This window comes from Heterocephalus glaber, unplaced genomic scaffold (genome assembly GCF_053883595.1).
Source record: "Heterocephalus glaber isolate CG9 unplaced genomic scaffold, H.glaber_assembly_v1.0 deba00001666, whole genome shotgun sequence".
NCBI classification, from domain to species: Eukaryota; Metazoa; Chordata; class Mammalia; order Rodentia; family Bathyergidae; genus Heterocephalus; species Heterocephalus glaber.
Genome location: NW_028258406.1, coordinates 17,027,272 through 17,055,156, shown reverse-complemented (window position 1 = coordinate 17,055,156; position 27,885 = coordinate 17,027,272). Strand labels below are relative to the sequence as shown.

Genomic DNA, 27,885 nt, shown 5'->3' with positions numbered 1-27,885 from the left:
TTAGTTCAAGAATGTTATATAAATGGAATATTTTATGTAACCTTTTGGGACTGGCTCTTTGACTCACTCAGCATAATTACCTTAAGACTAATGCAAGTTGTATATATCAATAGTTTCTTACATTTTCTTACTAAGTAGAATTTCTCATGGGCAAATGCTCAAAAATGCAATTGCTAGGTTCTATGGTAATTAAATGTTTAGTTTTACAAGAAATTGTCAAAACGTTTTCCAGCATGACTATTACTTTATATTCCTATCAATAGTATATGAGTGATCTAGTTTTTCCACATCCTTGCCAGAACTTGACACTGGCACTATTTTTTCTGATGTTCATGTAGTGATATTTCATTGTTGTTTTAACTTGTGACCCTAGTGATCAGTGAAGTTGAACATCTTTTCATGTGATCATTTGCCATGTATATATTGTCTTCAGTGAAACGTTCGCTCATGTTTTTGTTCATTTTTAAAATTGGACTCTACTTTTTATATCTGGATAGACAGCTATTGATATAGGTAGATATAGATGTCTCTTGAGTTTTGAGAATTCTTTAGAGATATGATTCTATTTTAGGTAATCTTTGAGGTGTTAGGTCACTAGAGAAGCAACACTTAGTCCCAATTCCAAATAGCAGATCATATGGCTTTAAAAGAGCCAACAGATCATCTGAATAAATGTCCTCATCTCACAGGTAAGGAAGGCTGCTTATGTTCACTAAGCATGTGGGTCCCAGCAGAAGTGGCTGTTTGTCCAAGTGAAGTATGAAGAGGGGTTTAGATTCCCTACCAACAGAGAAAAAACCTACCTTTGCTGTACCTCAGGACTTCACCTAAAAGTTAAGATAATAATTCCTGATGCCCTCTACCTCCTAGGAGGTTAAAATCCAAAAGACTAATTAGGCCATAATTACATTGGTTCCTAATGCCATTTATTCCAAACTCATCATGCCCAACCCAAGTAACCAATGTCACGGGAATGGTGTCAGATGTGACCTACTTTTATTCCAGCTTGTAACATTCTGCCTATCACTAAAATAGGACGAAACAACTATTCATAAGTAAAGTAGCATCTGTTCTGCTGTTAAAATAATGTTCACTCCACCCATTAATACTGACTGTCCCTATTATGCAAGGAATATGCACATTAAATTATTGAGAAATAAGTGGAAATTGAGTAAAGAGTGAAAGGGGTCTGGAAGACAGTCCGATCTCCTTCCTGATTTAATGCTACTCTATCTGCAGGCAACAAAGGAAGAAAGTCCACAATCTGAAACAACATGAGAAGGCTTGGAAGCACGGAATTTGAACTTCAAGCCAGCAAGAATACTACTGGATGCACAGAATAAGAGGAACCATCTGTCTTTGTGTCTTCTTCCAATGGATTCCCCCACCTCTCACAGCTGGGCAGGTACAACCAGAACAAAATTGTTGCCTTCCAAATAACACTACTTGAACTGACAAGTTACAGGATTTGAACATTTGCTTCAGTTATCTTTCAATAGAAAGTTTTCAGATCCATTCTTTACTTGGTTACACATCACAAGACTTTACCTGAGAGTTTTGACCACTAATCAGAACTTTCTTTGCTACATCAGCTATCAATTACAGCATAACAAATCACCACAAATTTAGCAGTCGAAACAACACACACTTATCATCTCCCAGTTTCTATGAGTCTGACCTCAGGTATGGCTTAGCTGATCTTCCTCTCCCATAGTTCCATGAAGTTGTCAGTTGAAGTACGTTTTCTTAGGGTCGCCTTCCAAGATCCAGTGGTTGGAAAATCTCGGTTCCTATGGTAGTGCAATAGGACTGAGGCCCTCAGCTTTAGAAGCCAGTTGCATTCTCCTAACACATGATCCTCCCCTTAGGTGGTTCAATTCATAACTGTAAGATCAACAAGAGAAATACTCTCCAGTCTGTTAATACTAAGTCTTATATAATGTCACGCAATTGAGTGACCTTCCCTGACCTTTGCCATATTCTAGAGGTTAAAATACAAGTTGCAGATTCCTTCTACACTCAAGCGGAAGAAGTTATACAAAGACATGACTCACCAGTGGCCACTTTAGGATGTATCTGCCACACCTACTGATATTTAATTTGAAAGAAAAAAAGTGTTTTCCTTTTGAATAGTCTCCCAAAGGAATCAAGAGTTTGGAGTGCAAAGAACAATAAAGTTATTTTAAACATATAACTACTCACCTCTCTTCCAGGGTTCTAGGCTTTGAAAAAAGTTATTGGTGCTAGGGTCGGGGATTTAGCTCAGTGGTTTCGCCACCTGCTGAGCAAGCTCAAGGACCCGAGGTCGATCCCTGGTACCAAAAAAAAAAAAGAAGTTATTGGTGGGACAGAATCAAGGAACCAATGTAAATACTTGGAAATTTGCTAATCACAAATGAGATGCCTCATCTGGGTCAGCATCAAGCATTTAAAATAATGACAAAATTTTCACTCATCGTTTGCCTCAGGAAAATGATATGATTCATTTCAGTCAGTGCCCATGTTGTAGGAAAACAAAATGGCTTTGCACAGCATGAAAGAATTATGTTTTCCAGGTGCTCTGATTAACTGTCAGAGATATTTCTGGTTTATCCTCTAAACACATTTCCTCTAGCCCCAGTCCTTCTACAATGCCTTCTTTCTCTTCATCAATTTCCAAAATAAATACAAATCTCTTCTTCCTCAAAGCTCTCTAAATCTGATTCTGATCATAGAGAGTAATGATGTACTGCACGAAAATTCTTATTGCATGGAGGACAGAAAGAAGCTAGATCATGCCTCAATAAGCAAGATCATGCCTCAGTAGCCCATGGACCTCAACTCCATCTTTAAAGAAACTGACAAAATCATCTGGGAATAACTCTTCCCAAGAAATTTCTCTTTATTCCTCCATCTGGTTAAAAAACATTTAGATTTCCTTTACAAAAGTTCCAATGCTGTCCTTTTCAGTCACCCATTCTCATATTTTCCACCATCTGTGTATATGTCTTTCAAGTAGAATAACAAGACTAAGTGCTCGCAAGGACCTTATTGTCCATCACTTATATCATGAGGCTTTGCTTCCTTTTTCTCCCTCCTCTTTTCCCTCCTCCTTTTACATTTTAGCTAACAGTCCTAATGCCTTTCAAAGTTTAATTTACCCATACAATTTTCAGCTATGGCCTCAATTCCTGACCTACAACTTTACACTGTTTCATAGACTGTGCACAGGAAAGGTAAGGAGCAAAGTGTACTCATTCTGCAAGTAAATTAGTCCACAACAGAACCACAAATCTATATCCAGAATGAATTAACATTCAACTTCATAGAATTGGTAAAATTGGAGTTGAATGAATCACAAAATTGTCTTTATGCACAAACATTATTTGTGTTTGAATTTGGACCTAAATTTGGCTCCAATAGTTGGCATTCCTATTACTGCACTGTGGGATACATTAGATATAGAAAATGAGGAAAAAACAAGGATAATGATTAAATTGTGGAATAAAATTTCCAGAAAATATATTAACTATAAAATTTAGAAAATGGAATTTAAATTTGAAGAATTCAGTTTACACTCTTTCTTCCTTGAAACACACTTTTTCCTCCATATCACCTATCTTATTTCATAAATTTCTTGTCTTTCCTACTCATACCCTATCTGATCATCCATTGAAATGATTTTTCCTTTTTATATACTTTTTTCCTAATCGAGGTATAATTAAATTCAATTGCACAGTCTTGTGCGTTCTGATAACTAGATTATTTTATATACTTCTATATCAACCTCCTGCATGTTTTATCAAAATCTCTTTCAATTCTCATTTTGGTAAAATAAATGAAGATAAAGGAACTCTAGGTTATTGCTCTCCTGAGCTTCGGTTAACTTCATGATTGAATTTTCCCATCACCCTGTGAGGACCCAGCCCATGCAGCAGCTTTCAGACATATGCACTATTCCAAGGGATCTGGGGGGCAGGGAGAGAAGGGCTTGTCACCTCCAGAGCCATCTGCATTTTGTCAGTAGTGCTTTTGTCTCAAAACAAACAGAAAAACAAGTTAGGCTGGAGTGGAGCTGACCCATCCACAGTCATCCAGGGAAGGCCAGCTCCGAGTCTGGGGTGGAGCTCCCCGGAGAAGTTTCCACCGCGTTACCACTGCAGCACCGGCAAAGCTGGGGGAGCATGAGTCGGGACCTTCTAGGACTTTCCTGACACCAGGCTGCTTGCTCACTCCACAGAAGAAGTGACTTCATCAGGAACCTTCTTGTGGTGGGAGTGTGTTTCCAGGAAGCTTCTAATTTCAATCACTAGTGATTAATAGATTTGTCTTAAATATCCTTGGATCTCCTTATGATTCTCATAAGTAGGAATTATTCAGTATTTGTTCAGTATTCGTGATTTGGGTCTATTTTCTCTTAACAAAATGCCTTTAATATCCATCCATGCTGCTGTGTTTCAGTAAATCATTCCTTGTCATTACCAAGTAGTATTCCACTGTGTGATGAGATAGTGCATTTACCATTCTCCTGTTGATGGATATTCCAGTTGTTTCCGATTTTGGATTATTATAAATAAAAGTGCTATATACACTTTTATAAAAGTCTTTTTGCTAACAGTTATATTTCTCTTGGGTAAATACCTGACAATGGAATCATTGCATTCATAGACATAGCTTTCCACTGTCACTTTTATACATTTTATATACCACCATTTGATCCTCATCTTCACCAATATGTAGGATAGCTCCTTTTTGTACTTTTAATCTTAATTTTCTGGCAATTATGTTCTTCTGGGTTTTTTGTTTTATTTGATTTGTTTGTGCTGCTTTTTTTTTAGAACCAAAGATTCAATGCAGGGCCTTTTTACTAAGCTACACCCCTAGCCCTTCTCCTCAATTTTTTTTTTTTTTTTTTTTTTTTTTTTTGAGGTAGAGTCCAGCTAAGACATTCAAGTGCCCAGGCTGGGCTCATACTTGAAATCTACTTGCCTCAGCCTCCCAAAAGAGTGGGCTTACATGTGTCCACCACCACACCCACTTCTGGTATGTTCTTTACTTCTTCTGTGAGATGTCTGTCTTGCCCATTTTTAATTACATTATTCATTGGTTTACATGCTTTGTGATAGTTTATCATAGAATCTGGATACAAGCCTTTTGTCAAGATACTTGTTGCAAAAAAATGTTTCCAGTTTTTTTATTCACTTTCATAATTGCATCTTTACTTTTTTGGATGGGAAGGTTTTGTTATATTTACTTTTCTGCATTTTGCAAGTTCATAGTCTATATTTCTTCTCCATCTTCTCTCCTCCTGCCTCCTCCTTCCTCTCTTTCTCAGAATCTTGGGCTGTGGTTGGCAGGTATCACTGCTTGACAGAGTGAATCCCCACATGGCAGGACTGTGACAAGAGGGTGGGGTTTGTGGCTGCAGAGATGATCTCTGTGCCTAAGGCTTTTGAGAATAAATTAGTCATTCCCTTGATGTGAGATGTGGCTGGCAAATGGGGTTCCTGGAGGTGCATTTCCCTATAGTTCAGGCCATAAGACTCCCCTGTGAGATGTTAGGAGGGAGAGGTGTGAGGAGAGTTAGCCAAGAGCACTTCTTCACTGCTAATAGTGTCTTTTGAAGATAGGGCTATTTAATTTCAATTACTGTGATTTATCAAGTCTGAAAGGTATTCTTAACGGTTTTTGTTTACAATCCAAGTAATTCATGCCAACCTCAAAGTTGCAAAGACATTCCCATACTTTGTTCTAGAAGTTTGATAACTAGACATCTCTGTTTAGGTATCCTTATTTTATGTATGAAGTAAAATAGAAGGTGGATTTTCCCCCATGCAGGTGGACAGTTCTTACAGTAACATTTATTGAAAAGAATTTCTCCCTGTTGAATTAATTCAGTACTTTGATTTAAAATAATCAATTGACTACACATGTATGAGTCTACTTCTAAACTTTTATTGCAATCCATTGGCAAAATTTGTCTATCAGTAGCCTAGTTCAGCACTGTGTTGATTACTACAATGTAGTAGGTTGTAAACTCAGTTTAACTTTATATTTTTTCCTGAAATTTTTGGTATTACATGACCTGTATTTTTTTAATAAACTTTAAAATTACATTTCACAATTCTCAAAAAAAGGATGACTAGGTTTTTTTTAACAGAGATTGCATTTAATCTATAAATCAATACTAGGAATAATGGACATTTTAACGATATTTTTACTCAACTCATAGACATGGTATCATATTCTAGTTATTTTGAATGTATTTTTGTGCAACATTTTGTATGACTTTCCAGAGGGCTACTATATCTGTCAATAAATATATTGTCAGGTATTTTATGTTTTTAATACTATTGTAATGGTGCCTTAATTTTGTTTTAAATTTTTCATATATAAAAATAGAGACTTTGGTGGGGGATACTGGGGATCAAACTCGGTACCTTGGGCTTGTGAGGCAGGCAGCAGAACCACTGAGCTAAATCCCCAGCCCTAGAGACAATTTTTGTATTAACCTTGTGTTCTGTGACTCTGCTAACATTCTCTTAATGGTTCTAATAGTGTTTTTAATTGATATTATATTGTTATCTATTCAAATGTGCTGCCTATAAATTAAAAAGTTTAGGATATAAGCCACTCTAAATTAGTTCTCGTAGAGTTCTGAAGGGATTGATTTCACAGTATTTTCCAAGTACACAGTTATGCCGCCTATTTCATCTTTTTTAATCATTATGCCTTTAGGGCTTTATTTTCTTAACCCAAATATGATGTTAAAAGGGGATGGGCTGGGGATTTAGCTCAGTGGTGCCGCCGCCTGCCTGGCAAGCGCAAGGTCCTGAGTTTGAACCCTGGTACCAAAAAAAAAAAAAAGAGAGAGAGAAGTGGGGGGACTACTGACATTCTTGCTTTTTCCTCGGCTCTAGGAAGAATTGATTTAATGTTTGATCAATTAATTGCGACACTAGTTCTAGCGTTTTGCTTTCTTTAAAGTATGTCCTTATCAGACTGAGGGAATTCTCTTCAATTTTTAGTGCAATCAGAGGCACTAAATTTTCTCAAAAGCTTTTGCTGCAATGACTGAAGTGATTTTATTACTTTTCTTTTAATGTAGTATTTACATTGATTTATTTTTTTAATGTAAAAATCAACCTTTCTTTCCTAGAATAAATTCCATTTGATTATGATTTATGATCCTTTTAAAATGTGCATTACTAGATTGAATTTGCTAATATCTTATTTAAATTTGTGTGTCTGTTCACAAAGAATATTGATTTCCTTTTATTTTGACAAATTTTAGTATCCACATTATGCTTGTCTTTTAAAAGGAGTTGGGAATTGTTTTTTTCTATTCAATTTTCTCAATATCATATTTCAGTTTGTTACAGTACCATCTGGGCCTGTGGGTTTTCTTTGTAGAATGATTATGACATATTTAATTTCTTTATTTACATAGGAATATTTAAATTTTTTCTTTCTTAATTTGACAGTTGTCATTTTTCAAGAATTTGTTTTATCTAAGTTGTCAATTTGTACAAACATATTCAAAATATTCCATTTTTTCAACATTTGTAGAATCTCTAGCACTGTCTCTTTTCATTCTTGATGTTGGTAATTCAAATTTTTTGTCTATTCTTTGTAAATTTTTTGAGAGATCTATCATTTTATTAATCTTTAAAAATTCAGCTTTTGAATGTCTAGATGTTTTCTATTTCATTGATTTCTGCTCTTTTTCATTGCTTAACTTCTTCAACTAACTTTGAAGTGTAGCTTTCACTTTATTTTAATTTTTTAAAGTAGAAGTTTAGACCATTGATTTTACATATTTGTTTTCTAGTACACACATGTAATGCTATAATTTCATAGTTTGCCATAAATTAGTTCTGCATAGTACAATGCATTTATTTACTTTATACTGTCTTCCTCCAAATATTATATAATTTCACATATAATGTAAGATCTTACAAGATTATAATTTCATTTACTCTTCTCCTTGGGCTTTTCTTGTATTGTTTTAATTCTATACTTGTTATAAGCCCCATAATATGTTATTATTGTCTTTGCTTAAAAATCCATAGTTTTTAAGTAAATTGGTATATGAAATAAAGTTGTTTAAATATAGTTTCTTTATATTACTCAGGTATTTACCTTTTTTGCTACTCTATTCCTTCCTACTGATCTGGGATTCATTTTGTCTATATTATATATTCCAACAGTCTGAAAGACTTTTTTTGTGTCTCTTAAAGTCCAAGTCTCTTGGAAATGAATTTTTTCAACATTCACCTGTATGAATTCTGTACCTTTCATATTTGAATGCTCTTTTCACTGAATGTAGCATTCTAGGTTACAGGATTTTTTGGTTTCAGTACATAAAAGACACAATTCCTTTATCTTCTGGTCTCCATTTTTTTGCTGGGAAGTCAGTCATAAGCATTCCCTGGTATGCTAAGTGTCATTTTCCTCCATAACTGCTCTCCAGATCTGCAGTGTATCTCTGGTTTCCATCAGTGTGTCTATGGCATGTTTAGGTGTTACCTTTCTGTACTCATTCTGCAGAATCCCTGAAGCCCTAAAATATTTCAGGTACTTTATTCAACTCTTTCCTTGCCCCATTCTAGAGGAGTAACTCTTCATTGTACTCCGTGAAGACCAGGGGGGAAGAGTGAGGGTCGTGGGGGTGGTAGTTCAGTCTCCTTCTGAATCTGGGGCTTTTCTGGATTCTAATCTCTTACACCAGCCCACACACAGCTGTTGAATTTTGTTAAAATTAGTTCAGTTTCTCTTATCCTGGGTCTAGCAGATCCCTCCTTCTCCTCCTCTTCCTGCCCTCCTCCTCCTCCGCCTCCTCCTCTTCCCTCTGTCTTGGTAAGGATTGAGAGACACTGTTTAACACTTCTATCTTATGAAGGGGTTGTCTCTTTCTGGAGTTTGATTTGTTTAGATTTCACTGGGCTTTGATTGTGTAATGAGTTTTCTTTCTTTTTTATTGTTCATATATCTTGATGAAACATAAAAATTACCTTCAGAACTGGTACATATACATACTGCATTTCAATCATTTTTACTTCTCCTTTCCTTCCCGTCTCTCCTTTCCCAGATCCCCTTCCCATCTCCACAGATTATACCTCCCTGTTTCATACCATCTCTTTTATTTTGCTCTTTAAATTGCTTATATTTGGGGTTTTATATAAGAAAAACTATGTAATATTTATGCTTCTATATCTGTTTTTTTTCAAATTATAATAATGCAGTTTATTAAGATTTAGGGAGAGGGTGGTTTCAGGGTGAGGGTGAAAATCTCTTTCAGTTTTCTTTACTTGAATACATTCTTCATGGGATTTCTTAATTAAGACCCTCTTCCATATCCCCACATGCCTTGAAAGAAGCAAGGAAGAAATAAAACTGAGATTATTGGCATTTTATCAAACTGTTAATAAATGAAACCAAACTAGTTAAATGATTGGATCTTTCCAAGGATATCACAACAAACTAAAAACATTCTTCACTATAAAGGGGAGAACATTTGTTAATTTAAAAAACAATTCCTTCATATATTTGAGTGAAATGTGAACAAATTTGTGTTCACACTACAATACCAGTTTTTATAGAAAAAACCACTGCTTCTAATACTGATTTTAAATTTTCATTGAGAAGCCATATAATATGGAAGTTAGGAGAGTGAGCTCTGTAATTACACCACCTGTCTAAACATCTTGATTCTTTTACTTTTTAACTAGGTGGACTTTGGCTATTTTCTTATCTCTGGTTCTGTTTTCTCATCTTTAAAATAATGATCATCATAGTTCTTAACTAAAGTTTATATATGTAGAAATCTCAGAAAGTTTCTGGCATATGTTAAGTAATCAATAAATGTTACCCATTATGTTAGTAATGATTTATCAAGAGCCTTATCAGAGTTACTGTCATCACCTCTCATCATCTTCATGCAAATAGGCAGATTGGAAGTATCACACGGAGAGAAAAGGTTGACACAAGGCTGCCTATTAAAAGGGAGTAGCCTGAAAGGCTTAACTAGCTCCTTGTGCATGTTATTACATTCTGCAAAAGCAGCTAATTCCACTAACTAATGTGGCAGCTTATGAAGACTGGTTTTTAATTGTCTCCAACCAGATGTAGGAGAAAACAAACAACAAAAACAAGAATTCCAGAGGCTGTCCTATCTGCACATGCCCACCTATTATTATGTCTACAACTTTACACCTAAGAAGCAGGACCGAAAATTATTCTCATATATAAATGCAATCATAGAGCCTTTACACTACAGAAATCTCGATACTAGAAATTAGATGTTATCTTCTGTAACTCAGGGCAAGGGCAACAATTCCAAAGTTACTGGACTCATATTCACTCTCTGGGATTTATTATTGAATTTTATCTCCTGAGGAGAAACAAAACCCCTAGTGTAAAAAGGTGAAAACATTTATTGTATTTTCTCTCTAAAACTACTGCTGGGAACAAGCTGATGATAAAACACAGGGAGAATATCCTAAAAAGATGCATCTCCTTAGTGCCTATAAGATACTATCAGGTTGGACTTGAAAAGTATTAATCTAAGCAAGAATAGTGTTGCTCAATATTAGTGCTCCACTTTGTTTTCATTTCCAGTGCCCTAAAAGCAATTTAAGACAAGGTTTGCTCAGAGTAGCTTCTGCAACAATTAAGAATTAATTCTTAGCAACCTACTCTTTCATGAACCGAAGAGTAGCTTCTAAATAGTTGATCCTTATGCAAAGAAGACAGGAGAGAATCCTATGATCTTAGCAAGAGGTCCAGCCCTCATGGTCTATGACTTAAGAACCTTGGGTCTCTTAGGACTAATCTTATTTATTCCCTTTACCTTTATTTCCCTCATCTAATGAGGCTCAAGACACACAAATCATTCCTCCTCAACTCCCAGATATTATCTCTATGGGTCAGGCAGTGATTAGCATTTCTCCTACCCAGAACTCTCTCCAGACCACTGATCACCACATGATATACTCTAAGGTCACTTATTTGTTTACCTCTTTCTATAGAACATAAGCTTTCTGAGGATGCAGAGCTGTGTTCTGATCACTGATCTTCCCTGATATCTACAATAAAGCAGCATCTGATTCATAGAAGACGAGCAAATATTCACTGAATAAGTCAATAAATGAATTCATCTACATCTATTATGGTGCAGATAGCTTTGCATTATTCTACTTCCTTCTCCTCACCAACAGACAACCCTAGAGTGGCTGGGCAGAGAGGAAGGGAGAAAATGTCATAGAGTGGGAAGAAATCATCCCATTTCTTTTTTACCTAAATTTAAGGTACTTTTCTTTGTAACCACCAATGATCTCTTGATCATTTTCAGACTTAATTAAAACTGATGATTCTAAACTAGAAGTTTGATAGTCTTATGCATATGGTCAGCCATAAATCAGGCTTTTCAACATCAAAACTCTAACTCTACCTTCTCAGTGAAATCAGCCTAACAAGTAGAATGAACTATTTTATTGCTGGCAATATATATTTCTCTGTGTAGGAACTACTCAGGGAAAATGAAAGAGCACTTGATAAAAATTTACAAAGAAAACACTAAAAATGATCATGATAATTTATTAGAAACTGTATATGAATTGCTATCATCATCCGTTATTAGTTTCAGGCAAATAGCCAAGCTGCAAGGGTAGAGAGTGCTCTAAATTGAGTTTATATTTATAGGTCTTAGATTCGGGAAAACTGGCAAAAATCTACACATCCTTTGAGGAATTTCCTCCTTTTTTATGCACTATTGAGCTGCTCCTATACTTTTGGGTTAAGATTTAGCACTGGGTTCTGAGATCATAGCTTCACCTGGGACAATTGCTTTAGGAGCTAGAGACTTTATTCTAAATTTCATGTTTGTAGCCATTTCTGGGCTAACCGTAAATGCCTCATGAACAGTCTAGTCTCTTAAAAGCCAAGGCTTCTGGGATATTTGACACCCAGTGAACCAGTACAACTTCTGAGGTCCTGAAGGGACTACATCAAATCCAAGCAGTGGCATCTTCAGGATGGAGATTGCAAAGAAATCACACTTCCCCTGGTATCAGGAACTTCTGTGGTTTAGACTAATAAGAAAAAACTTTCAGCACACAAGCACTTAAGAATTTTATGTGTGTCTTTAACATTCCACATTGGGGAAATTCCATGTTCCTGGCACTTTATTATTTGAGAGTCTTTAAGAACTTTGATATAAGAAACTTTTTTTTTTTGGTACCAGGGATTGAACTCAGGACTTTGCACTTGCAAAGGAGAAGGCAGCACCACTGAGCTAAATCTTCAGCCCAAGAACATCTTAATATAGTCACTAGGTCTCATTGTAGAAATTTATAAGCCATTGGACAAGATGATTAATTATAAAATAAGGTACCTGCTTAGGTATATATTAGCCTTAGGTATTGAGTATGTATTAGCCTTGGGTATGTATTAGCCTAAGGTATTTAATTAAGATTCAGACTCATTTCCGCTTCTGGAGACAAAATTTAGTTTCCTCACTGGCAGTTCAGGAAAACACTCAAAAGAGTAGAGACGGATATCAGGGTAAGAGTTTCAGGAAGGTACAGGCAAGGCTATCCTGTGAAGCTGATTTCTCCCCCTAAGTGTGAGGGTCTTACCCTTTTTGACCATGTGTGTAATAATTAAATTCAATGGGTTAAAATAACATAGGAAAGAATTAAAGACTGTTAATAAGAAACACTATTCTTCCTACTGATTTTTCTTCTGAAAAGAGCTTTTAATCAGTGAAATTCTGACCCACTTTACTCTTACACTTTTCTTGTGTTACAACTCAAAATGTACATATCTGTGGGGTGGATATCTGACTGATAAGTTTGGAGAAAATAGTCAGAAATGTTTAACCCAATTCAATATTTTTCCCCTTAGGCGAGAGCTTGCTCACAGATTGTTGTATAGTGAAAGTGGAGCAGAGGCTTTTTCTTTCCCAGGATAAATCTGCTGTTGTCCAGCTCAGCCTGTGATAGAGCATGAAAATCTGGCTGATCCTGGGGGTCAGCTCAGGCTCACTGACTCTGCTGCTGATCTGGATCCGCCAGCCTAACTCCACAATTACCCATTGTTTTTTCTCACATGGTTTAGGACTATTTATCTATTTATCACATACCTGTTTATCACAGCTCCAACATTTCATATTCCTCTTTATTCATTCTACTTTCTAGTCAGCGTGAACTATTAATTCCTCCCAATACTGCCCCATAATGTCTTCTTTTCGAGAAATTGAAGATGATATCAGAAAATGGGCAGACATCCTCTGCTCCTGGGTAGGAAGGATTAATATAGTGAAAATGGCCATACTTCCAAAACTGCTATATAGATTTAATGCAATTCCAATTGAGATCCCAGCAGCATACTTCATGGACCTTGAGAAAACAATCCAAAAATTCATTTGGAACAAGAAGAGACCCAGAATAGCAAAAGCAATTCTAGGTAACAGAGACATGGCAGGGGGTATCACAATCCCAAACTATATTACAAAGCTACTGTGATAAAAACAGCATGGTACTGGCAAAGAAACACACCTGAGGACCAGTGGAACAGATTAGAAGATGCAGAAACAACACCACACACACACAGCCATCTCATCTTCAACAAAGGAGCCCAACACCCTCACTGGAGGAAAGATAGCCTCTTTAATAAATGGTGCTGGAAAAATTGGGCTTCAACTTGCCAAAGATTAAAACTAGACCCGTATCTCTTGCCATGCACTAAAGTAAAATCGAAATGGATTAAAGATCTAAATATTAAAATAGAAATGCTGAACCAGTTGGAACAGAGGTTAGGTAGAACTCTTGAAGACATCGGTGTAGGAAAAGATTTTATGAACAAAACCTCAGTTGCCCGTGAACTAGCACAAACAATCAACAAGTGGGATCTCTTCTTATTAAAAGGCTTCTGCACAGCAAGAGAAACCACCAGCAGTGTGAATAGACAACCCACAATGTGGGAAAAAATCTTCACCTGCTTTTCCTCAGACAAAGGTCTGCTATCTCAAATCTATAAAGAACTTAAAAAGATCAGACCTCCCAAATTTAAAGACCCAATCCAAAAATGGGCATCTGAAATGAATAGACATTTCTCACACAAAGAAGTAGAAATAGCAAATAAATACATGAAAAAATGTTCAACATCACTGGTCATTCGAGAGATGCAAATGAAAACAACGCTGAGATTCCACTTCACTCCAGAAAGAATGGCTGCTATCATGAAATCAACCAATAACAAATGCTGGCAGGGCTGTGGGGAAAGAGGAACCCTGCTCCACTGCTGGTGGGAGTGTAGACTGGTGCAACCGCTGTGAAAATCAGTATGGAGATACCTCAAAGAACTAGGATTGGAAGTCCCATTTGACCCCACTATTCCACTACTGGGAATCTTCCCCAAAGAATTAAAGGAATCATACCACAGTGGTATATGTGCACCCATGTTCATAGCAGCACAGTTTGTGATAGCTAAAACTTGGAAACACCCCAAATGCCCATCAACTGGAGACTGGATAAAGAAAATGTGGGGGTTTTTAATAAAATGGAGTACTACTCAGCCATAAAAAATGAGAAATTAGAGACATTTATAGCTAAGTGGATGCACATTGAGGCAATACTCTTAAGTGAAATAAATAGGACACACATATATACAAACTGAATAGTTTCTCTGGTGTGAGAAACTGAATGTGTAAATGGGGACTAAAATGTATGATAGGTAATGTGAAATAGGAAGAAAAGGGGCAAAGGGGAAGGCGGTGGGAGAGGTAGGCAAAAGGAAAGAAGGGAATGGAATTAATATGAGAAAACGGAAAGATAGGAACAAAATCTTTGTAAATAGGGAGGAATGGAGGGGTTGAAGGGAGGGCTGGGCAAGGGTGAAAAATAAGAACCAAGAGAGATTATGTAAAGGTGCAAATTTCCAATGATGAATGTCATTATATTGTATACCTAAAATGTACCAATGATTAGAATGAATAATCGATAATGCAAAATAGGAAGAAAAGGTCCAAAAGGGTATAGGTAGTGGGAGGGGCAGGGGAAAAGAAAGAAGGGAAAGGAAAAATGATGAGAAATGGAAAAAATGGAAATAAAGTCTTTGTAAATAGGGAAGGGTGGAGGGGGTGAAGGGAGGGCTAGGAATGGGAAAAAAAATAAGAACCAAGATGCATCATGTAAAGATACAAGTTCCCAATGAGAAATGTAATTGTGTTGTATACCTACAATGTACCAATAAAAGAATTTAAAAGGTAAAAAAAAAAGTCTCCTTTTCCTGTCTCTGTTCCCACTGTTGTCTCTGTCAAGAATATTCTTCTGTTTATTCACTGTATTTTCCAAACAAATTTTTTTTTTCATCCTTCAAGTCCAATTCAATACCTTTTTCTCCAAAATAAGCTGCTCTTGTGATCTCAGGGACACATCTTTTTGCTTACAGCTATATCCTCAGAGTCCTGGAATATATTAGATCCTAAATGCATACAGAATGGTTGAAATAAATTGAGGTCAGCCTTAGGAAACAGATAATTTCCTGCATAGAAAAGACTCGGTCTAGTTCTAAGGTAATTCACATTGTTGGCTTCAAGGAAGAGATCCTAGGGATTAGTATATATAAATAAATAGTAAAATTTATCACTTTATTACTTAAAGTGTGGCTATTTTATGTGTGCTTCATATCCTCAAAAACTTAAGCTCCTTGAGTCAGGGCAGCGTATGGAATACATTACCTATTGTAGGAAATATATATAAATTGAATGAATAAATGAATGTCTAAATCGATAAGAAGTTCTTCAAAAGCCCAAGTTCTATTAAGTTGTTGCTTCGGCTAATGCTCTGACAGATGTGAGCACTCCCTTCTCTACCCACTGTGCCATTTTAACAATGGACTCAGTTCTAAAATTCCTAGTGAAGTGTAAGGATGAAAATATTTTTTAAACTGCTTTCTAACTGATCTGTTATGCACACTTCAAAAAGGGTGAGGCTCTTTAAATTACTTTATTAGTTTGAGGGGGGTTTTGGTTTGTTTATTTGTTTTTAGTACTGGTAATTGAACCCAGTATCTTCACACTGAGCTACATCTTCTCCCCTTTTTAAAATTGTTTTTATTTTGAGACTGGGTCTCACTAAGTCACTATGTTATGAAGGCTGCCTTTAAACTTACGATTCTCCTGTCTCAGCCTTCCAGGGTGCTAGGATTATAGGCAAGTGCCACCATGCTCAACATGGCTGCTTATTGAGGAGGCTAATATGTGATACCTGTATTCCATTGATCCTAATTCACCATTCAGTAGATTCCATTCACTGTCCCCTTTAGTGCACATGCTGTGGGGTTTTCTAATATTGAGGCTGCATTCCACACCTCTAATAGGTGGTGACTTGTAGGACACTAGAGGCAGACATCAGTGGTGACCCACACAGCACTATGACAGAAGCTATTTCATGGTGTTTCTCTTACTATAACTTATCAAAGAAAATGTAACTTGAAGAACTAAGATCTACAGGTATCTGGGATTTTAAGAGGCAGCACTGAGGACATCTGAGGGCTTTATGTGCTTTAGGAATATTCTTTGTAAGGGCTGGTCCTTGGGTCCCATCTTTCCAGACAAGAATTCCACAACATAGAACTGTGCTTCACCAAGTTTTGTTAAGAGTTATTGTCATATTTTCTAGGTCGCATTTTTGCTACATTACCTTCTTTTTAAATTGTTTCTCTTTTTAAATCAGTCCGATTTTAAATAAGGCAAAGAATTCCACTCTAAAAATAAACCATTTTATTTTTTAACATGGAATACAGCCCTAACTGTGGAAGTTTCTCAGTGCTTTTACAGGAAAATATTTGCATGTTTTGAGATGGGCTAAGATTTCTTAAATGGAATACAATGGTTGAGTGGATATCCACAAGAGAAAACAATAACAAATTGGATTTAAGAAAAATTATGAACTTTTCATTAAAAATGATAGAAGAGTGAAGAGGCATAGAATACCTTAAGATAACATGTTTCAAGTACATATAAGGAAGAAAGAGAATGCATATCCAGAATATTTAAAGACCTACAAAGCATTGAATAAAAGATCTGATGGGAAAAAATGGTAAGAGACTCAAGCACTTAGAAAAGAATATTCAAGTGAAAAAAACACAAAAATTTTACTTTATATCATTATGCTTCAGGGAAATGGGGATAAAGTAATATATGCCTTAAACACTTATCAAAATTAAGCTGCAGATAATCCCAAGTGCTGTCAAGGATGTGAAGTGATTAGAATTCATACACTGCTGATGAGAGTATAAACTGATACAAGTATTTGGCTAGACAGTCTATACTAAAATTTAAAATACATTTAAATTATGAGCCAGAAATTGCATTCCTGGAATTATCTTCAACAAAACAAAGAATGTATATGTTCACACAAAGTTATGAGTTAAACCTTTCCAAGTGGTGTCATTCATAATAGCCCCAAACCAAAGACAACACTGATGTGTACGAATAGAATGAGTAAGAGTTTAATATATTCATACAATGCAATATTACACAGCAAAGGAAAAGTACAAGGTACTGATACACAAACTTCATGAAAAAACTGAAGAGCACATGAGATATGGTTTCACATATATAAAGTTAAAAAATAAGCCCAACTAATTCTATATCATGATTTTATTAAGGGTTACCTGGATGTATCACCATGCTCTATCGTTTAGACTTGCATACATTACTGTGTGGAACTTTTAAAAAATCTATAAAGATAAAAGAAAAACAGTCTAACTTTTTATGACCCAGGTCCTAGGTCTTGAACACTGACCTAGTTAACACTCCTAAACCTAGTGAAATCTCCCAAGTGTAGGATTCAACAGTGGACAATTCTAGGGTAATGGTATGAAGAATTCATTGTGGAGTGGTCACAGTCCCTCTTTCCCCTGAATTTCTCATCCTTTCAGGAAGGGCAAATGGAGTAGAATGGGAAACTTGAAATTCTGAATTCTTTCTCTGCTACTTTGAGAGGTAAACCTTTTCCCAACCTCTTTCCAATTTTACAACCCAGGGATTCTTCTTTAAGGACCTGGAAGCCATTTCTTTGAAAGGTAATCATCAGGGAAGATGATGCCTTTATCTCCCAGTCTCTGAGAAGGCAACCTAACTTCCATAGCACCAATTCACAAACACAAATGGAGTAATCGCATTGACCAACTTCCCTCAACATTCTTAGGTACTGTTGTTATTTTTAAGTAAGTTTCACTAGTGCTTAAACCCACCTTTTACTTTAGGGTTATCAAGTTCCATCTCTCTCCTCCATTGCAATATTCCTAAATAAAGTCTTCCTTTCCTGTGTATCTCCATCCATTGTAACTATTTTTTTACAGTTTTCTCCCTTAAAGCATTGACTCCAGGATATGGGCTCCGGACACCAAGTCATAAGGAACTGCATAATTTCTTGACCATTTTGTCAGGGCTGATTGTCACTGTTCTCAGATCTGGAAAAAAACAAAAAACAAAACAAAACACAACAAAACAAAAAAGAACATCCAATTTAACCCATTTTTATTCAACATCGTGCTAGAAGTTCTAGCCACAGCAATCAGGCAAAAGAAAGAATTAAAGACATCTAAATTGGAAAGGAAGTCAAATTGCCACTGTTTGCAAATGGCGTAACCTTATGTACAGAAAACCCCCAAAGATTCCAGAAAAAAAAACTTAGTAGAAACATTTTGTTGCAGGATACATAAATCAATATATAAAAATCAGTAACACTTTTAAGTGCCAATAGCAAATTATCTGAAATAGAAATCAAGAAAGCATTCTTGTTTATAACAGGTACACACACAAAAAAAATCCCCTGGGATACATGTAACCAAAGAGGTGAAAGATCTCTATAATGAAAATTAAAATACACTGACAAAAGAAATACAATAGAAAAAAATGGAAGGACATACTGTGTTCATCTAATGGAAGAATAAATATTGTTAAAAATTTCCATATTACCAGTGTTAGTCTGCTTTTCATCACTATGACAAATACCTGAGATAAATCAACTTATTTTTTAAAAAAGCTTTTCTTGGGGCCGGGGATTTAGCTCAGTGGTTTCACCACCTGCTGTGCAAGCACAAGGACCCAAGTTTGATCCCCAGTACCAAAAAAAAAAAAAGTTTTTCTTGGCTCAGTTTCAAGTTTTAAGTCAATGATAGCTGATATGTGAGCATGCAAATAAATCTTTAAAAAACACCAAATCAGAAAGAATTCTTAGGTTAAAGCCAAAATTTAAGAAAACCGATTATCAGTTCCATTATATACGGAAATAGTATTACTTATGGGCTTTTGAGTTTGGAGAAGGTTAAACCGGAAGTATTTCAAAGAATAGTATAAAAAGAACTGGCACTTGAGGGAAAGTAAACTCCTTAGGCATGTTCAAGTAAAATTACTGGCCAACTTTACTGGAAAATAAGGAAAAATTAAAAAGCATTTTACATTAGGCAAAAGAAGAAATTTGAGTTCTTAAAGAGCTAAGCAAATAAAGAAGGAAAAACTAATAAATTCATATTGTTATTTTTCTTTAATTTTGGAAACATAAATAATTGAGAAAGAGAAAAGGGCAAGTCAACCTATGAATGATAAGCAGTCAACCAACAGATGGCACCAGAGCAGATTTTTATGTTGTAAATAGCTTGATGCTTTATGTTCCTGCAAAAGTGTCCCCATAAAGCCTCGTGTTGACAGTAAAATCACAGAGGATCTGAGATGACAAATCCAAAAACTATTGTCAAATTCCTATCTGTCTAGGGCAAAAAAAAAAAACCTTATAGGAGAAAGGCTGAGTTTCACACTGATAAAGAAGTATTATGGTTTATATCTGGATGTCCCCCCAAAGTTTTATTTGCTCATAGGTGGGGACTTGACTAGATCATGGGGATGTGATACTCATCTATGGACTAACCCACGGTTGAGTTTATAGCTAAAAAGTGATGTTGGGAGGTGAAGCATGGCTGAGGAGGTGGGTCATTGGGGTTGTAGCCTGGAAGGGTCTATCTTCCTCCCTCCTCCTCCCTTGCTCTCTCTCACTGCTTCCTGCCACCATACCATGAGTTGTTTATCCTCTTCCAAGCCACCCTGATTTGGAGCCAATCAACTATGGACTGAAACCTATACAAACAATGAGCCAAAAGAAATCTTTCCTCCTTTAACTTCCAGGTGTTGGGTATTGTGTTTCAGCAACAAGAAAGTAACTTGGACAGGAAGTGACTACATTTATTTTTCTTTCCTAGATTCTAGGGATCCTCACAAGTTTGAATCACTTCTTAACCCTCATTAGTTATGAGATGGACAATGCAAAGAGAAAGCAGACTTCCATCTGAAAACCCATGGTCTTGGAATATGTGTGGGGATCAAAGGGCTAGAATTTAAACGTTTGAAAATTAGCAAAGATTCCCTTTAGTACTATTTGACTTAGGCCATGGGAGAAGGAGTTTTTGACCCTGGGGTGTGGCCTAGGATTAACTCCAGCTCCTGAAAGTTTCCCTTGACTTTGAATTATGCACAAGTTGTGCAAAACTATTACAAACAGAGGAAGAAAAAAAGACATGAGAGAAAGAAAGACAGAAACAGAGACAGAGAGAGAAATGGACTGCCTTCAGGCTGGTTCAAAATAATTATATTGCTCATTTTACAGACAACAAAACTAAGATGCAAAGAGATTAGGTTATTTGCCCTTGTGAACAACAACCCCTCTTACATTCATTAGGACATAACTAGTCCCATGCTGGATTCAAGATGCAAACTCTGAAACAGAAACATAATGATGCAAAAGATATTCAAATGATTAACCAATATGTCCTATGTGGAAAACATAACAGAAACATAACTGTCACCATGACTGTCCAAAGACCTACAAATATGTGCCTCTGACAAACATCTCAGCAATGGTCACCTTTACATGGTACTTTGGCAGTGTCTCTATGCTTTAGTTCCTTCTTCCTCATATGCCAACAACTTGTCCCTGGGCCAGATTGACCTAGTACTGTTATACCATTATGTTGTGGGCCATCAGTCAGCTGGCAAGCCTGACGAAGAACTGCAATGTGTTCCAAAAATATGGTTTAACTAATTCTGAATCACTAATGAAATGCATACATTATATTATTATTAAATTGCAGAACCCATATTAACTGTACATATGAATTCAGAGAAAATTATATAGAAAGAGTAAGAGAAAAAGAGAATGCTTTTAAACAAAGCCTCAGAGAAATTAGTTTAATTTAATTTACAACTGCCTTAAACTTCACCTGAGAGGTAAGGGAGTCTTGAGACTGGAAACAATTTTCCAAGATTAATAAATGGGCTTAATAAAGATTACTTCTGCATGTTGAAATCGTTAGAAATAGCTTCAAACATCTGAGAGGTCATGGTTTTTAGATTATATCTTAATCTTCTAAAGAATGTAGTTTTTTGACCATAGTAGAAAAAGGGTAAAAGGTGCCCTGTGGGTAGCAATAACCTGTGTTAGGTGACTCTCTGGCTCTTTTTTTTCTCTCTCTCTCATTTTAAAGACTGAAATAGGAGGCCATTTTATACAAAATTCAGAATTCAAAAAGTACCTTTCAACTAGATCTCACAGCTGTTTTCTACATCCTGTTTTCTACATCCAGGACTTTTCAAGTCCTGGCCAAAACAATTATTCATGAATACTTTACTAAGAAGTTCCCTTCCCCATGTGGTAGGTGTCTCTTGAAGTTCCTCCAGCAGATAATTAGACTTAATGTGGATAGGAATAGAGCTATGATCATTTGTGTTGTAGTGGTTTTAATTACGGGATTCTTTTCATTTTCTCTACATAGGTATAATATGTTGAGTTCTAATTATTCAGATCAGATGAGTACATTCTCATATTGTAAGTCAAAGGTGGAGAAAAACATTTCCTGACCCATCTACAGTCAAAGCAAATTATTTCAGTGCTTTGTATGAAGAAAAATATTAAAATGGAGCATTAGTCTAAGTAATTACTAATATAATTTTTAAAGTCTGAAAATACCAGTGAACAATCTAGGAAACACATGTACAGGTACACCTGGTGTCAGGTAAATTTACCCCTGAAATTTCATGCTGATGTTAACTTCCAAAGCTAAAAAGAAAAGAATTAATGTATGTTTTCATCAACAGAAGCCCCATTAGAATCAAACATAGCTTATAATTTGTGATATACATATTTTAGGATCACAGAACAACTTACTATCAGTTTTAACTTAGAAGACACTCTACTAGGAGGAGGGGAAAGTGGATATAAAAAGAATTAAGTTGTGTAATGTACATGTACCAACTTCCCATGATGAATGTAATCATTATGTACTGCAAACATATACAAATGCCAGACTTGTGATACATGCCTGTAATTCTAGGACTCAGGAGGCTGAGGCAGGAGGAAGCCCACCTGAACTACATAATGAGGCCCTATCTCAAACAAACAAACAAAAACACACATATTAATAACAATTAAAATTTTTTAAAAGGAAGAAAAAGAAATATGTTATTAATGTCCCCAGAACAACTCTCCTGGTATTTATGAATTCCCCATATTATTTGAAGCTAATGCATCTGTATCAGTCAGCTTTTCATTGCTGGGACGCAATACCAAAAACCTAGAACTTAAAGGAGGAAAAGTTTAATTTGGGATATGGTTTCAGGGGATTCAGTCCATGGTTGGCTGGCTCCAAGGCAGGAATATCAAGATGAAGGGCAGGTGGAGGAAAGCTGCTTAGTTCATGGTGGCCAGGAACCACAGCAAGAAAACAGTGATAGAGATGAAGGACCAGATATAAAACCCAAGGTCATCCCAGACACACCCAGACACACCCAGAAGTGTTCGATACTAAGCTTCTTGGCAGCTCAAGTTGATACAATTACGATCAACCACCACAGCATCCTTCTCCATCCTCATATGTTACCCAACATCAGTTTTTGGTAAAATAACTGGCAGTTCAAAGTTCTGCCTTTCCACTCTTCTGTGTTTGTCATAGAACATGTAATTTAGGAATGAGAAGGTTTTTTTGTTGTGTGCTCAGAAGAGATCTTAAGTAGTAATCAGATGGCTGAAAGGGGACAGAAGAAGAGATGCAGAAAAGCTTTGCTACATTAACCCTATTTATGTTCTATCTCTCTGTTAAAATATGCAATAAAATATGCATTTATCATCAATGTAGTATTAAATTAGATCACTTTAGAAGATGCACTCAAGTATCAAGTTTGCTACCATGAACAAAATAGAGCTTGTGGGTGTCACCTAGATTCTGGAGTATGATGTGATAAACACAATATAATTGTGGAATTATGCAGAAGGCCCACCTAATCTACATGAATAATAACTGCTATCAATATATAGGGAAAAAAAAGACTGGGCAAAGATTACTTTTAAGTGAACATTGAAAGTTTGGGAATAGCAAAATAAATTTTGGGAGCTTTGGTTTTTGGTCTTCAGAATACAAAGCTTAATTATACAATGTAGAAAGTGCTCAGGGAGGAAGAAATATCACAAGCCAACAGTTTATTTTGGAGAATTGCTTTGTTTCAGTGATAGACCTTAAAGAGGATACTGAGAGTGAAGACACAGGTCCACCTGGGTGTGCTGCCAAAGCAGAGACACTGAAATCTGAGCCAGCTCTCCATCTTTTCAGAGAGGTTCATTGCTCAGGTTGCTATGGCTGCCACCACAGTGAGAGTACTTAACCAGATATTCACTTCACAGTTTTGGACACAATATCCTGAGACCAAAGTCTTATTCTTCCTGGGGCCTCCACCCTATCTTTCCCCGGTATCTGTCTAAACCCCAATCTCCTCTTAGCATAAGGACACCAGTCATGTGGTTTAATGCCCCTCCTAATGACATTATTTTAATTTAATCACTTCTTTTAAAACCCTATCTCTACTCTTCCCCCCTGTGAAGAAAGTATTTAGGCTTCAACTATCTGCCCCCTAGAGTTTCATGTTTTATATGATTACTGTGCTTATTTACATCAGCAATTTTGTATGTTTTTTCTTCCTGCTTAAAAAAACTTATCTCCAAATGTGACCATCTTCTGGGGTCCTGGGTATTAGGATTCAACATATAAATTTGGAGGGGACATAATTTAGTCTACAACAGATAGCCAACTTCTCCTAAATTTTAAAGGTCTTTGTCCTGAAATTAAAGTAAAACTCTCCCTTACTTGTATATAAATGAGGAAGAAGAATAAAGAATAGGTTGGGAGGTAGGTTGACTCATGTGAACAAAATTGCAGAATATATCTATCTATATCAATATATTCACACACCTGTATATAGACATTCAAGTGACACTGAATAAATCCTTGAACAAAGGGTTCAAATACAAGAAAGATAACTCAGACCAAAACACAACTTAGGCCAAAACACAGCCTCATGTAGAACCTTGGATATAAGTCTGAGAAAAGTGGAATTGGTCAAAAAGAAGATATGAAAGATTTTTTACATAGAGGAATACCAAAAACAAAACAGTTCTTTCTGAAGTTTAAACTAATTATGTAGGGTGTGTTGATGGGATAATGAAATAGAATTTCACAGATAAGGGAAAAAACGTTATGAGAACTTTGAATGAAATAGCAGCCATGGAAATGGAGGATGAGAAAGAAAATGAGAAGGGAAAAAAATCAAACTGCACAAAAAATTGGAACTGAAGAACCAGGAAGAAGTGAATGATAATGGTAACATTTAAGCACAAGTTATTCACTACTATTCTTGATAGCAAGAATGTTTCTCTTTTCTGATTTTAAATATCTAATTAAATTGTCACCTTAAAATATGGAACAACGATTTTTCTATTGTTAAATGCCTGTTTATTAACAGATTTGCTTTTGCAGAGCAGTGAATATTATTTAGAAAGGATACTTTTTTTCCACTCAGAAAGGCTTTTAATTCAGTAAAATGTTAAATTACTCACAAAACTTACTAATTAAATTGGTTGTAACTGCAACTATTAAAATGTGATAGCCAACATAATTGCCCAAAAGTGACTGTTAATGTCTCATTCGTAGAGGACATGCAAATTAATTTTATAGTTTCCTCTTTCAAATACACAATGCTTTCCTCTGTGATCTACCTGTCAATCCTTGCCTGCATAGCTCCCTCATTATGCTGCTACCAACTCTCTTTTGCTTCCTGAATTCATAGAAGTTGCAGTAGAAAGCAACCCCACAGCTTCACTCTATTACAGACATGAGCTTGTTTTAATATTCTATAAGCTATGATGAAATTATATACAATTACATAACTACAGGGTTGTATTCTGAGAAAGAGATGTTAGGTGATTTTTCCATCAGAGTGTGTATTTACACAAAGATAGCTGACCCTGCTAAGTGGCATTACCTAATGGGCCCACCATCATATATGTAATTCATCATTGAACATAATGTCATTAGGTGCCAGATGACTTTACAAACCCAATACAAAAGCAGGAGAGTGAGTGATAAAATTCCAAGCTGTAGCTCTGTTCCTTTGAGCTCTGGAGCCCAGCCTAACAGCATTCCTTGTGCATTTATGCTGCACTGGGGGAGCTGTCTCCAGGCCCACTCATAGAGATTTCATTTCAGATGGCCTTGGGAGATATTAAATAACCATTTCAATGTGTCTCATATTCCAGATGCTAAGAAATCCTCACTGCCTTCAAGCCTATGAGATCACCAATCCCAGATTCCCACTGTCTGAAATTGCAAACCTGGTGAAAATTGCTCAGCTGATCTCTAATTGTGAATATTGCCTGTTCCATTTCCCAACTACAATCTGGTACAAGTTTCTTGACAAGAAGACAGGTCTAGTACAAAGTGTTTTTTAAGGGTTAAAAATATGTGAAAACCTTAAAATAGTGATGGAGAGCCTTTTAGAGCTTTCAATGACACAAACACCCCTCTGTGGCACACGTGCCATAGGGTTGGCACCACTGTCCTAAAATGTGCTTACTATATGTGAAAAGAAATTTCTGTGATAAGATATCTTCAAAATAATTGCTTTGGGTGTGGAAGCACATAGACCAGGAACAGCAGCAGACAGGAGACTGGAGTTGGAGTAGAAGGAGTCTAGCAGGAGAGGATAAGAGAAGATGATCCTGCAGGAGTTGATATGAAAATCTTCATGTGGACCTTGGAGGGGCAGGGGAAAGGAAAGAAGGGAAAGGAAAAATTATGAGAAATGGAAAAACTGGAGACAAAATCTTTGTAAATAGGGAAGGGTGGAAGGGTGAAGAGAGTGTAGGGAATGGGGAAAAAATAAGAACCAAGATACATCATGTAAAGGTACAAGTTCCCAAGGAGAAATGTAAATGTGTTGTATACCTAAAATATACCAATAAAAAAATTTTTAAAAAAAGAAAATCCCATGTGGAACCACCCAATTGCTCAGGGAATCCAGTAAAAAACAAGCCAAGAAATATACTTCTTAAGGGCCCTTGAAAGAAACCATTTCACAGCATTGTACGGTGACCAATAACCAGCACTCTTGAGGCATATGGCACAGAAGAAAGAGATAGAACCTCTGGAGACAGACAGATACGAATGCAAACCCCAGTTCTGAAATTTGCTAGCTTTATACCCACTGCAGGTAATTCAAACAGTTTGATCATTGTTAAATTGTAGGCATTTTAGCAGAGCTACATGTTAATTATGAGAGATAATATCCATAAGACATAATACTTGCAGGTAGTGCACGTTAAATAAATAGCATGTCTCATTAATAGGAACCATGTTAAATTTTTTGTATGTCCAGTCTCATTAAATACTAGGACAATTTGGAGACATCCTTTGTTATTATCTTGTCCATTTTATAAGTAAGGAAGCTGATGCATAAATATTCAAGTAACTTGCCCAAGACAGCCAGTAGTTGTTGGAATCAAGATTTACACACAGGTGTTCTGGCACTTGTACACAATCATTGATTTCTATGTCCTGAATTTAAGGGCAGTTATATGGACTGGAATAGATTATCTTCATATAATTCTCACTTATAATTGGAAATATAAAAAAATACTTACATTAATATTCTCTACACAGTAAAGATGGAAGTAAATAAAGTCTTTTCAGAAACTTTTTGTCAATAGTAGGTATAATATAAACATCTTCTTCGGAACAAAAAGTAGAACCTGCCTTGCCATAAGGACAAAAGACACTAATCAATCCAAGTTGCATAATCTTTCAGGAAGACTAAGGAGTACACAAGGAAAAGACAAAAGAAAATTGTAAGTGTGATTGTTAATTATGTCCATTTAAGTAAGAGAAGCTCAACTAAATTGGCTCAGCAATTCTACACCCTAGGGTGTGGAAGACCCCTCTAGGGCGGCTGCTCACCTGGATGGTGTAAAGGGAAAATGAAGTAGGATGGATCTTCTTCTGTTTCTTCAGAGAAGCTCCAGTCTTCACCTTCACCTTGGACATAATATCCTGTTCTCCAGCACAGACACTTTGGCTTCAGGCACAGACCCTTCATTCTTCCTAGGTAGATGCTTCAGTTTTCCATGGGCAGGCCCATGGGCCTCCTGATATGGAGTTGCACATGACACTTCAGTGAGCTCCAGACTTTTGACTAGATCCTTTGGCCTCCAGGGTATGTGCAGACGCTCTATCATCCGACTCCGTGGGTGTCCATAGTAAGCTAATCTTGAAAAAAAAATTTTCTTAAAATTTTTATATCTTATATTATATGTTTCTCTAGTAAACACTGACTGATACAGCAAGTCACAAGATAACTGGAGAGCAGTCCCATAGGATAGGGAGACAGCAGACACCATAAAGTAGAATAAAATTTAGCAGAAGGATTTTCTAAACCAAGAGATATAGAAAAGGATAATGGTAGTGTGAGTTCATCACTGCTTAAGAACCAGGTGAGAAGAAGCAGTCAGAAGCACTGTTTGG

The 27,885-nt window shown here is 36.2% G+C and overlaps 1 long non-coding RNA gene across 1 annotated transcript; it reads right to left on the bottom strand.

The window, feature by feature from the left end:
* Positions 1-255: 255 nt before the first annotated feature.
* On the bottom strand, positions 256-27,624 carry LOC147822266 (uncharacterized). Its single transcript, XR_015445908.1, has 6 exons — positions 27,322-27,624; positions 27,009-27,177; positions 18,244-18,462; positions 13,124-13,276; positions 2,203-2,312; positions 256-1,884 (listed from the first exon to the last, which is right to left on the bottom strand). It is a non-coding gene; the product is annotated as an uncharacterized LOC147822266 (long non-coding RNA).
* Between the last annotated feature and the right edge of the window lie 261 nt (positions 27,625-27,885).